Below are 12,805 nucleotides of genomic sequence, written 5' to 3'. Positions count from 1 at the left end.
GGCTTCATAATGCACCACACATTTTGAATGGGAGACAGGTCTGGACTACAGGCAGGCCAGTCTAGTACCCGCACTCTTTTACTATGAAGCCACGCTGTTGTAACACGTGGCTTGACATTGTCTTGCTGAAATAAGCAGGGGCGTCCATGGTAACTTTGCTTGGATGGCAACATATGTTGCTCCAAAACCTGTATGTACCTTTCAGCGTTAATGGCGCCTTCACAGATGTGTAAGTTACCCATGTCTTGGGCACTAATACACCCCCATACCATCACAGATGCTGGCTTTTCAACTTTGCGCCTATAACTATCCGGATGGTTCTTTTCCTCTTTGGTCCGGAGGACACGACGTCCACAGTTTCCAAAAACAATTTGAAATGTGGACTCGTCAGACCACAGAACACTTTTCCACTTTGTATCAGTCCATCTTAGATGAGCTCAGGCCCAGCAAAGCCGACGGCGTTTCTGGGTGTTGTTGATAAACGGTTTTCGCCTTGCATAGGAGAGTTTTAACTTGCACTTACAGATGTAGCGACCAACTGTAGTTACTGACAGTGGGTTTCTGAAGTGTTCCTGAGCCCATGTGGTAATATCCTTTACACACTGATGTCGCTTGTTGATGCAGTACAGCCTGAGGGATCGAAGGTCACGGGCTTAGCTGCTTACGTGCAGTGATTTCTCCAGATTCTCTGAACCCTTTGATGATATTACGGACCGTAGAGGGTGAAATCCCTAAATTCCTTGCAATAGCTGTTTGAGAAAGGTTTTTCTTAAACTGTTCAACAATTTGCTCACGCATTTGTTGACAAAGTGGTGACCCTCGCCCCATCCTTGTTTGTGAATGACTGAGCATTTCATGGAATCTACTTTTATACCCAATCATGGCACCCACCTGTTCCCAATTTGCCTGTTCACCTGTGGGATGTTCCAAATAAGTGTTTGATGAGTATTCCTCAACTTTATCAGTATTTATTGTCACCTTTCCCAACTTCTTTGTCACGTGTTGCTGGCATCAAATTCTAAAGTTAATGATTATTTGCAAAAAAAACAAAATGTTTATCAGTTTGAACATCAAATATGTTGTCTTTGTAGCATATTCAACTGAATATGGGTTGAAAATGATTTGCAAATCATTGTATTCCGTTTATATTTACATCTAACACAATTTCCCAACTCATATGGAAACGGGGTTTGTATAATAAAAATACATTTTATTAATTGCACGAGCGCTTATCCAAAAACTCGAGACACTTTACTATAAGCAATAAAAGTAGAATTAATGGAATACAAAAAAAGCAACAAATACCGAAATATCAGTCATTCATTTAAGATTAAAACAAAATTAGGGCAGCTTTGATGAACACAGCTTTCAGCAATAAGCTTTTTTTTTTAGCTCTATAAAGTTGTATTTTTATGAGTAAGAAAATTGCAATGTTTCATAACTGTAGTGATCATTTTTACATAACGTAGCCTTTTTTTTAATAACATTACAACAACTTTTTAGCGATACGATAACTTTATTCTCTCGTAACTTGTTTTTGTAATATAATATCATTAGGGAATGGGGAGACGTGGGTTGCGGGTTGGATCCTGGCCAGGAGAGCTCATGTCGAGGTGTCCCTGAGCAAGGCACCGCACCCCTCACTGCTCCTGATAGGTCGTGGTTAGCACCTTCCGCCTTTAGTGTGTAAATGTGATCGTAATGTACAAAACCCAAAGCCAGTCAAGTTGCAAATCCTTTTTGACCTATATTCAAAAGCCAGCATCTGTGATGGTATGGGGGTGTATTAGTGCCCAAGGTTGAATTTTTGACCACTCCTCTTGACAAAATTGGTGCGGTTCAGCTAAATGTGTTGGTTTTCTGACATAGACTTGTTTCTTCAGCATTGTCCACACGTTTAAGTCAGGACTTGGGGAAGGCCATTCTAAAATCTTAATTCTAACCTGATTTAGCCATTCCTTTACCACTTTTGACGTGTGTTTGGGGTCATTGTCCTGTTGGAACACCCAACTGCGCCCAAGACCCAACCTCCGGGCTGATGATTTTAGGTTGTCCTGAAGAATTTGGAGGTAATCCTCCTTTTTAACTGTCCAATTTAAAGCACCAGTTCCATTGGCAGCAAAACAGGCCCAGAGCATAATACTACCACCACCATGCTTGACGGTAGGTGTGGTGTACTTGGGATTAAAGGCCTCACCTTTTCTCCTCCAAACATACTGCTGGGTATTGTGCCATACAGCTCCATTTTTGTTTCATCTGACCACAGAACTTTCCTGTGATGTCCGATGAAACAAAAATTGAGTCATAGTTTAGGGCAGGGGTCGGCAACCCGCGGCTCTAGAGCCGCATGCGGCTCTTTAGCGCCGCCCTAGTGGCTCTCTGGAGCTTTTTCAAAAAATGAATGAAAAATGAAAAAAGATGAGGGGAAAAAAAATCTATTTTTGTTTCAATATGGTTTCTGTAGGAGGACAAACATGACACAAACCTCCCTAATTGTTACAAAGCACACTGTTTGTATTAAACATGCTTCACTGATTCGAGTATTTGGCGAGCGCCGTATTGTCCTACTAATTTTGGCGGTCCTTGAACTCACCTTAGTTTGTTTAGATCAGGGGTCGGCAACCCAAAATGTTGAAAGAGCCATATTGGACCAAAAATACAAAAACAAATATGTCTGGAGCCGCAAAAAATTAAAAGCCATATTACATACAGATAGTGTGTCATGAGATATAAATTGAATTAATATGACTTAAAGGAAACTAAATGAGCTCAAATATAGCTACAAATGAGGCATAATGATGCAATATGTACATATAGCTAGCCTAAATAGCATGTTAGCATCGATTAGCTCGCAGTCATGCAGTGACCAAATATGTCTGATTAGCACTCCACACAAGTCAATAACATCAACAAAACTCACCTTTGTGGATTCATGCACAACGTTAAAAGTTTGGTGGACAAAATGAGACAGAAAAAGAAGTGGCATAAAACACGTCCTAGAAAGTCGCAGAAAGATATACATGTTAACAAACTAAGGTGAGTTCAAGGACTGCCAAAATTAGTAGGACAAAACGGCACTCGCCAAATACTCGAATCAGTGAAGCATGTTTAATATAAACCGTGTGCTTTATAACAATTAGGGAGGTTTGTGTCATGTTTGTCCTTCTACAGAAACCATATTAAAACAAAAAATATTTTTTTTCCCCCTCAACTTTTTCCATTTTTCATACATTTTTGAAAAAGCTCCAAAGAGCCACTAGGGCGGCGCTAAAGAGCCGCATGCGGCTCGAGAGCCGCGGGTTGCCGACCCCTGGTTTAGATGTATAACTTTCTCCGACTTTCTAGGACGTGTTTTATGCCATTTCTGTTTCTGTCTCATTTGGTCCACCAAACTTTTAAGGTTGTGCATGAAAGGTGAGTTTTGTTGATGTTATTGACTTGTGTGGAGTGCTAATCAGACATATTTGGTCACTGCATGACTGCAAGCTAATCGATGCTAACAGGCTATTTAGGCTAGCTATATGTACATATTGCATCATTATGCCTCATTTGTAGCTATATTTGAGGTTCCTTTAAGTCCTCTTAATTCCATGACACACTATCTGTATGTAATATGGCTATTAATTTGTTGCGGCTCCAGACAGATTTGTTTTTGTATTTTTGGTCCAATATGGCTCTTTCAACATTTCGGGTTGCCGACCCCTGGTTTAGGGACATAATGGAAATAAAGGAAATAATTACAGTTTTTTGAAGATGGACTTAATTCTTGTTCCATAATGATATTTTTGGTACAGAATGATAATTTCCTTACCGCTTTATTGTTGTAGCATTTAATCTTATTTCCCCCCCCCCCTTTTTCCGTGATGCGCTGATTACTACTACATTCATACTGGAGTACGTATGCACTGTATATAACGATATTAGGTAATTAAAGTGCTCCTGACAGGCATCAGTAGACGTGTGTCTGCCTTCGCTTTTTGCCGTCTGAACTGCTGGCGAAGGAATGCCTCACAGCTCGCTTCATTAGCAGACATCGGCCAGCTGGCACAGAGACTTGTTTTTGCTTTTTCGCAACATAAGGCTCAAGCGCACGCACAAACACCGACAACAAAGCCCGTGAGGCTTGATGGGCAACGTTGACGCTCGCTCGTCTCGTTCGAATCCTCCCGTGTAAATAAACATCATAACTACCTAACCGTCTCTTCGCTTACAAAGCCTCCATTAAAGCGTACTTGAATACATGACAGATTGAACCATAACACAAGCCATAAGGTTGTGAAACTTGTTGTACCCTGTGTGTGTGTGTGTGTGTGTGTGTGTTGTATTTCTGCCCTTCTTGAGACATCAACAAGGAAAAGTACCTTCCATATGAGGACCGGTGAACAAGTTAGGACATAAATCATGGTCCCAATACGGAAACCCATTGCATCTAATAGAGAATGTCTCATTTGCACCCCTGGTGGTGAAATCTATCAAAATTAGGCTGGTCCCAAAAAGGAGGGATTTTTCCAAATTGACTGTGTGTCGATTTTAAAAGTGCTCCTCCTCTGGCCAACATATGAAATAACAAGTGTGTGTTGAAGTGCTCCGCCTTTGGCCAAAATTAACAAAAAAAATAAAATAGATATGTATATAGAGACATACTGTAATAACTTAAAACCGATTACCAAAAAAATAAAAATAAAAATTGCTAAAAGCAGTCTTTTTCTCCCAATGTGTCGACTTTTTTCTTATAAAATTGGAAACAATTTTTCATATTCTTTCTGTTTCTGTAATATTGCAATATTTTCTCGTAAAATTATTACTTTTTTATGTAAAATTATTACTTTTTTATGTAAAATGGTGACATTTGTGACATTTGTCATATACAATTTGATTGATTGATTGAAACTTTTATTAGTACATTGCACAGTACAGTACATATTCCGTATAATTGACCACTAAATGGTAACACCCCAATAGGTTTTTCAATTTGTCGGAGTCCACGTTAATCAATTCATGGTAAATTCTGACTTTTATCACAATATTGCCCATTTTTTGTTGTTCTTGTCACATTTTTTGAGTAAAATTATGACTTTTGTCTTAATTTTGCTAAGTAGAATTTCCGATTATTATTATAATATTGCCCGAATTTTAAAGTTTTCTTATAAAATTGTGACTTTTGTTGAGTAAAATTACGACTCTTTTCATAAAATTGCCAAAAAGTTAAGCTTTTCTTGTAAATTTGCGACTGTTATTGAGTAAAATTCCAACTTGTGTGTGTGTGTGTGTGTGTGTGTGTGTGTGTGTGTGTGTGTGTGTGTGTGTGTGTGTGTGTGTTGTATTTCTACCATTCTTGAGACATCAAATAGGAAAAGTACCTTCCATATGAGGACCGGTGAACAAGTTAGGACATAAATCATGGTCCCAATAAGGAAAACCATCGCATCTAATAGAGAATGTCTCATTTGCACCCCTGGTGGTGAAATCTATCAAAATTAGGCTGGTCCCAAAAAGGAGGGATTTTTCCAAATCGACTGTGTGTCGATTTTAAAAGTGCTCCTCCTCTGGCCAACATATGAAATAACAAGTGTGTGTTGAAGTGCTCCTCCTTTGGCCAAAATTAACAAAACAAATAAAATAGATATGTATATAGAGACATACTGTAATAACTTAAAACCGATTACCAAAAAAATAAAAATAAAAATTGCTAAAAGCAGTCTTTTTCTCCCAATGTGTCGACTTTTTTTCTTATAAAATTGGAAACAATTTTTCATATTCTTTCTGTTTCTGTAATATTGCAATATTTTCTCGTAAAATTATTACTTTTTTATGTAAAATTATTACTTTTTTATGTAAAATGGTGACATTTGTGACATTTGTCATATACAATTTGATTGATTGATTGAAACTTTTATTAGTACATTGCACAGTACAGTACAGTACATATTCCGTATAATTGACCACTAAATGGTAACACCCCAATAGGTTTTTCAATTTGTCGGAGTCCACGTTAATCAATTCATGGTAAATTCTGACTTTTATCACAATATTGCCCATTTTTTGTTGTTCTTGTCACATTTTTTGAGTAAAATTATGACTTTTGTCTTAATTTTGCTAAGTAGAATTTCCGATTATTATTATAATATTGCCCGAATTTTAAAGTTTTCTTATAAAATTGTGACTTTTGTTGAGTAAAATTACGACTCTTTTCATAAAATTGCCAAAAAGTTAAGCTTTTCTTGTAAATTTGCGACTGTTATTGAGTAAAATTCCAACTTGTGTGTGTGTGTGTGTGTGTGTGTGTGTGTGTGTGTGTGTGTGTGTGTGTGTGTGTGTGTGTGTGTGTGTGTGTGTTGTATTTCTACCATTCTTGAGACATCAAATAGGAAAAGTACCTTCCATATGAGGACCGGTGAACAAGTTAGGACATAAATCATGGTCCCAATAAGGAAAACCATCGCATCTAATAGAGAATGTCTCATTTGCACCCCTGGTGGTGAAATCTATCAAAATTAGGCTGGTCCCAAAAAGGAGGGATTTTTCCAAATTGACTGTGTGTCGGTTTTAAAAGTGCTCCTCCTCTGGTCAACATATGAAATAACAAGTGTGTGTAAACATTTGAAGTGCTCCCCCTTTGGCCAAAATTAACAAAAAAAATTAAATAAATATGTATATTAAGACATACTGTAATAACTTAAAACCGATTACAAACAAAAAATTCAAAAAAAATAAAAATTGCTAAAAGCAGTCTTTTTCTCACAATGTGTCGACTTTTTTCTTATAAAATTGGAAACAATTTCTCATATTCTTTCTGTTTCTGTAATATTGCAATATTTTCTCGTAAAATTATTAGTTTTTTATGTAAAATTATTCCTTTTTTATGCAAAATGGTGACATTTGTCATATACAATTCTGACTTTTATCACAATATTGCCCATTTTTTGTTGTTCTTGTAAAACAGTCACATTTTTTGAGTAAAATGATGACTTTTGTCATAATTTTTTAAATGTATTCTTATAATATTGCCCGAATTTTAAAGTTTTCTTATAAAATTGTGACTTTTGTTGAGTAAAATTACGACTCTTTTCATAAAATTGCCAAAAAGTTAAGCTTTTCTTGTAAATTTGCGACTGTTATTTAGTAAAATTCCAACTTTTGTGTGTGTGTGTGTGTGTGTGTGTGTGTTCTTGTATTTCTACCCTTCTTGAGACATCAACACGGAAAAGTACTGTCTATATGAGGACCGGTGAACAAGTTAGGACATAAATCATGGTCCCAATACGGAAAACTATTGCATCTAAAAGAGAATGTCTCATTTGGGGACCCTGCTGTGGTGAAATCTATCAAAATTAGGGTGGTCCCAAAAAGGAGGGATTTTTCAAATTGACTGTGTCTGTTTTAAAAGTGCTCCCCCTCTGGCCAACATATGAAATAACAAGTGTGTGTAAAAATTTGAAGTTTGGTCAAAATTAACAACAACAACAACAACAAAAAAATGGATATAGAGACATACTGTAATAACTTAAAACCGATTACAAACAAAAAAATTCAACAACAACAAAAAATAGCTAAAAGCAGTCTTTTTCTCACAAAGTGTCAACTTTTTTCTTATATAATTTGGAACAATTTCTCATATTCTTTCTGTTTCTGTAATATTGCAATATTTTCTCGTAAAATTATTACTTTTTTTGTAAAATTACTACTTTTTTGTAAAATTATTACTTTTTTTTGTAAAATTATTACTTTTTTGTAAAAATATTACTTTTATGTAAAATGATTATTTTTTAATGCAAAATGGTGACATTTGTCATATACAATTCTGACTTTTATCACAATATTGACCATTTTTTTGTTGTCCTTGTAAAACAGTCACATTTTTTGAGTAAAATTATGACTTTTGTCATAATTTTGCTAAGTAAAATTTCCCATTATTATTATAATATTGCCAAAATGTTTAAGTCTTCTTCTCAAATTGTGACTTTTGTCGAGTAAACCTTCGATTCTTTTCATAAAATTAGCAACATTTTAAGCTTTTCTTGTAAATTTGCGACTGTTATTGAGTAAAATTCCAACTTTTATCATAATATCGCACAAATGTTCAGTTTTTATTGTAAAATTTTGACTTGCTTTGGGTAAAATTCCGACTTTTATTATAATGCTAGAGGTAGGCATTTTTCGGAGGTCTCAAGAAGGTAACAAATACAAGTGTGTGTGTGTGTGTGTGTGTGTGTGTGTGTGAGTGTGTGTGTGTGTGTGTGTGTGTGTGTGTGTGTGTGTGTGTGTGTGTGTGTGTGTGTGTGTGTGTGTGTGTGTGTGTGTGTGTGTGTGTGTGTGTGTGTGTGTGTGTGTGTGTACAAGCAATAACAGGCCTCCACTAAATGGACAACAAAACTTATGTAGGCTACAACACACTTGGGAACACCTGTAGCACAGCTATTCAACTACATAATGAAGAGGGCCACAGTTTTAAGAGCCCAAGGTCTCAGGGGCCGGACATTAAAATGTGGATGTTTTTTTTAGAAAGTGCTTCCGCAGGTTATATTCCTTTGAGACTGCGTTTACTTATTTACAAAGTAAACGCATCAACTTTCACTCTGCACTGTCAACGAATTCAGTATTCTGCCCTCGCTACTCGTTTCCAGCGTGTGCAGCTCGACAGATAGTTAACAGCATGAAGAAACAGAAACTAAGTTTTTGTTGAATATTAATGTTCCTTCTTTTTTAAAATTTTTATTAACCAATCCAACAAAAGAATACACAATAATACCATAATAATATAATTTCAATTCCATAACCAAACCTGGCCCAGCAACATTCAGAATCGCAATCAACAAAGCAATTGAGAGGACACACAAACATGACACAAAACAATCCAAAAGTAGTCAAAAAAAAAAAGAATATTATCAACAACAGTATCAATATTAATAAGAATTCCAACATAGCAATGATTAGTAATTTCTCATTGACATTATCATCACAGCCATTTATAAAAAATCTAATAAAAACATTTAAAAAATAAACAATATTGTCACAGTGGCTTACACTTGCATCGCATCTCATAAGCTTGACAACACATTGTGTCCAATATTTTCCACAAAGATAGAATAAGTCATATTTTAGGTTCATTTAATTGTTAACACAAATTTAAATAAAGGATCCCAGATTCCAATATATGACTCATTATTATCTAAACTAAATGCAATTTTTTTCTACTGATATCATCTCCATAGCTTGTGTATACCAGTCAGTATGAGTTAGACTATCCCTTTTTTTAATGTTACCGTTTTTGTTAATGTCTTTCTTTTGAATTATTTCCTTATACGACTTCCTTTATTTAGATTCGTTGGACTGAAAATATAAACATTGTGTATTTTGCGTAAATAAAATAGAAGATGTAATGTTAGTTCACACAGCAAACATTGCACACATGTACCTCAACACAATTGAACATAAGGTGTAGCTTTACTGGTCAAATTCAGCGCTATGAGTATTTAACCAGTTTTGATCTCCAGAGTTAAACAGCCAAAAACAATACAAAAGACATCACAAAGTCAGCAATTTCAATACATTTATTCTCTGTTGTCCAGTCCCTGTTAAGTCGGATTTTCGCGTTTTATTTAGATTTTTTTCAGGGTCGATAGTGCCAACTTCTTCTACTCACCCCACCGTTGCTTCATTGTGACACATATGCTTCGCTGTTGCCCCCTGCGGGATGGCGGGAGTACTGCATACATGAGCAACCCTATTTTGAATGGTTTAATCAAGCCTGTTCAGGTGTTGTTGCTACCTCAAATTAAAAGTTGAGTAGACCTGACCTATAGACTTCAATTGCACATAAGCTTGTTCTTATATACAAAAATAAATGCAATACAGCACACCCATAAATATGATTATCATCTCTGCTAAGTACGTTACATATACTAAGTATTTTTTGTCTAAATTGCACGTCCACGCCCCGGCCTTATGATACAAAAATAAACACATCTCGCCGCATGCAAAAAAAAGTACCTGCACAATTTAATTGTAAAAGTAAATCGTAACCATTATATTTTTACGATTGCGCTTATTCGCTCAACTGCAGGGAGAACCAGGGGTTTATTAGTATCACATTAGCGGTCCCAATTCACATGTTTTGTTCTTGGTTCGTATCAAGACTCTGTTACATCACCATCAATTATGATGATCTGGAAAGATCAACGCAGAAGGTGCGGGAGTAAGACAAACTTTAAGAAAACCAGTTTTTAGGCACCTATATAAGGTTTTCAATCAAGTTTGTACTGCATGGCAGTGAGACAACACTGATGTGGTTTCTTTGCCGTATGTTTTATTAATTAGGTGATTTTAACCCAATTCAAATAGGTTGGTTTGTCTTTATGTTGGGTTTTGTGTTAGTTCCTGTCCTGTGCTTTTGTTTTGGCGGCTCTCCTGGTTTTGTTGGTGTTTTCCCTGTGGCTGCTTCACTTCTGTCCCAGCGCATTTCCCCTCACCTGTTTTCTGTTTGCAATTAGGACTATTTGAGTTGATCCTTTTTCCACCTTTGTCGGGACATTGTTGATGCTGCTGTTATCTGTTCGCTGGCGACTAGAGACGATCTTTTTTTTCATACTGCACTCTAGTACGCTCCTACTTTGTGGACGCCATCTGCTCCACATTTCATAGTAAGTTGTTTTTTTTGCTGCTTTCCAGCATTTTGTTTTGTGTCTGTCATAGTCTGGCCATTTAGAGCACTTCTTGTCTTCTCTCGCCTTTTGTTTTTGCTTCTTTAATGAATAAATACTAGAGATGTCCGATAATGGCTTTTTTGCCGATATTCCGATATTGTCCAACTCTTAATTACCGATTATCAACCGATACCGATATATACAGTCGTGGAATTGACACATTATTATGCCTAATTTTGTTGTGATGCCCCACTGGATGCATTAAACAATGTAACAAGGTTTTTCAAAATAAATCAACTCAAGTTATGGAAAAAAATGCCAACATGGCACTGCCATATTTATTATTGAAGTCACAAAGTGCATTTTTTTTTTTAACATGCCTCAAAACAGCAGCTTGGAATTTGGGACATGAGGAGGTTGAGGTGGGCGGGCTTGGGAGGGGTTGGGGTTGAGGTGGGAGGGGGGTAGGTGGGTAGTGGGGGTGTATATTTTAGCGTCCCGGAAGAGTTAGTGCTGCAAGGGGTTCTGGGTATTTGTTCTGTTGTGTTTATGTTGTGTTACGGTGCGGATGTTCTCCCGAAATGTGTTTGTCATTCTTGTTTGGTGTGGGTTCACAGTGTGGCGCATATTTGTAACAGTGTTAAAGTTGTTTATACGGCCACCCTCAGTGTGACCTGTATGGCTGTTGGCCAAGTATGAATGGCATTCACTTGTGTGTGTGACAAGCCGTAAATATAATGTGACTTGGCTGGCACGCAAAGGCAGTGCCTTTAAGGTTTATTGGCGCTCTGTACCTCTCCCTACGTCCGTGTACAAAGCGGCGTTTTAAAACGTCATAAATTTTACTTTTTGAAACCCACACCGATAATTTTGAAACCGATACCGATAATTTCCGATATTGCATTTTAAAGCTTTTATCGGCCGATAATATCGGCAGTCCAATATTATCGGACATCCCTAATAAATACCCCTTTTTATTTCACGCTGCTACCTCGTTCATCTGCATCCCTAAAATCACACGGCACACCGTTTTGACATCGCACGACAAAAGTCCTTGTTTTTAAAGGGGACCTGTAGCAGGAAGAATTTCATATTTTCTGTCATATAAATGTTGGTTCATGCATTTTGGTGTGAGCTTGCATGCAGTTGTGGATGCCTCTGTTGGCGGGGATTTGCAGTCTGGCTACGTCGTGACGTTAGAGCGAGGTGGACTTACTTATTTCGACAGTAAATAAAGCAATCAGCCAGAGGGGGAGAGGTCCTCTAACCCTAATTAAGAGGGAACACAAAAAAGATAGGATAAAGTATTATGCGCATATAATAATAATAATAGTGATAATAATATTAGACCCTTTTTGGGGAATTTTGCCTGTCTCTCACAATTAGAGATGTCCGATAATATCGGACATGCCGATAAATGCTTTAAAATGTAATATCGAAAATGATCGGTATCGGTTTCAAAAAGTAAAATGTATTACTTTTTTAAACGCCGCTGTACGGAGTGGTACACAGACGTAGGGAGAAATGCGTCTCCCAGTCATACTTGCCAACCCTCCCGATTTTCCCGGGAGACTCTCGAATTTCAGTGTCCCTCCCGAACATCTCCTGGGGCAACCATTCTCCCGAATTTCTCCCGATTTCCACCCAGACAACAACATTGGGGGCGTGCCTTAAAGGCACTGCCTTTGCGTGCCGGCCCAATCACATAATACCTACGGCTTTTCACACACATAAGTGAATGCAAAGGGTGGCCGTATAAACAACTTTAACACTGTTACAAATATGCGCCACACTGTGAACCCACACCAAACAAGAATGACAAACACATTTCGGGAGAACATCCGCACCGTAACACAACATAAACACAACAGAACAAATACCCAGAACCCCTTGCAGCACTAACTCTTCCGGGACGCTACAATATACACCTCCGCAACCCCCCCCCCAACCCTGCCCACCTCAACCTCCTCATGCTCTCATGTCACAAATTCCAAGCTGCTGTTTTGAGGCACGTTAAAAAAAAATAATGCACTTTGTGACTTCAATAATAAATATGGCAGTGCCATGTTGGCATTTTTTTCCATAACTTGAGTTGATTTATTTTGGAAAACCTTGTTACATTGTTTAATGCATCCAGCGGGGCACCACAACAAAATTAGGCA

At 37.3% G+C, this 12,805-nt stretch overlaps 1 protein-coding gene across 2 annotated transcripts in view; it reads left to right on the top strand.

The window, feature by feature from the left end:
• The window catches only part of LOC133586901 (2-oxoglutarate dehydrogenase-like, mitochondrial), a 90,964-nt gene that overhangs the window by 66,193 nt on the left and 11,966 nt on the right, over nt 1–12,805 (top strand). The window contains exon 23 of one of the 2 annotated variants that reach the window (XM_061939468.1): nt 9,615–10,779. The exons of the other annotated variant lie outside the window; for it this stretch is intronic. The gene's annotated coding sequence lies outside the window, so the exon portion shown is untranslated. Of the gene's footprint in view, nt 1–9,614; nt 10,780–12,805 lie in introns of those variants that run through there. 2 annotated transcript variants of the gene reach the window in all.

Source organism: Nerophis lumbriciformis, linkage group LG02, assembly GCF_033978685.3.
Source record: "Nerophis lumbriciformis linkage group LG02, RoL_Nlum_v2.1, whole genome shotgun sequence".
Lineage (NCBI taxonomy): Eukaryota > Metazoa > Chordata > Actinopteri > Syngnathiformes > Syngnathidae > Nerophis > Nerophis lumbriciformis.
Note: the sequence above shows the minus strand (reverse complement) of the source record. Positions and strands in the feature narration are given on the sequence as shown.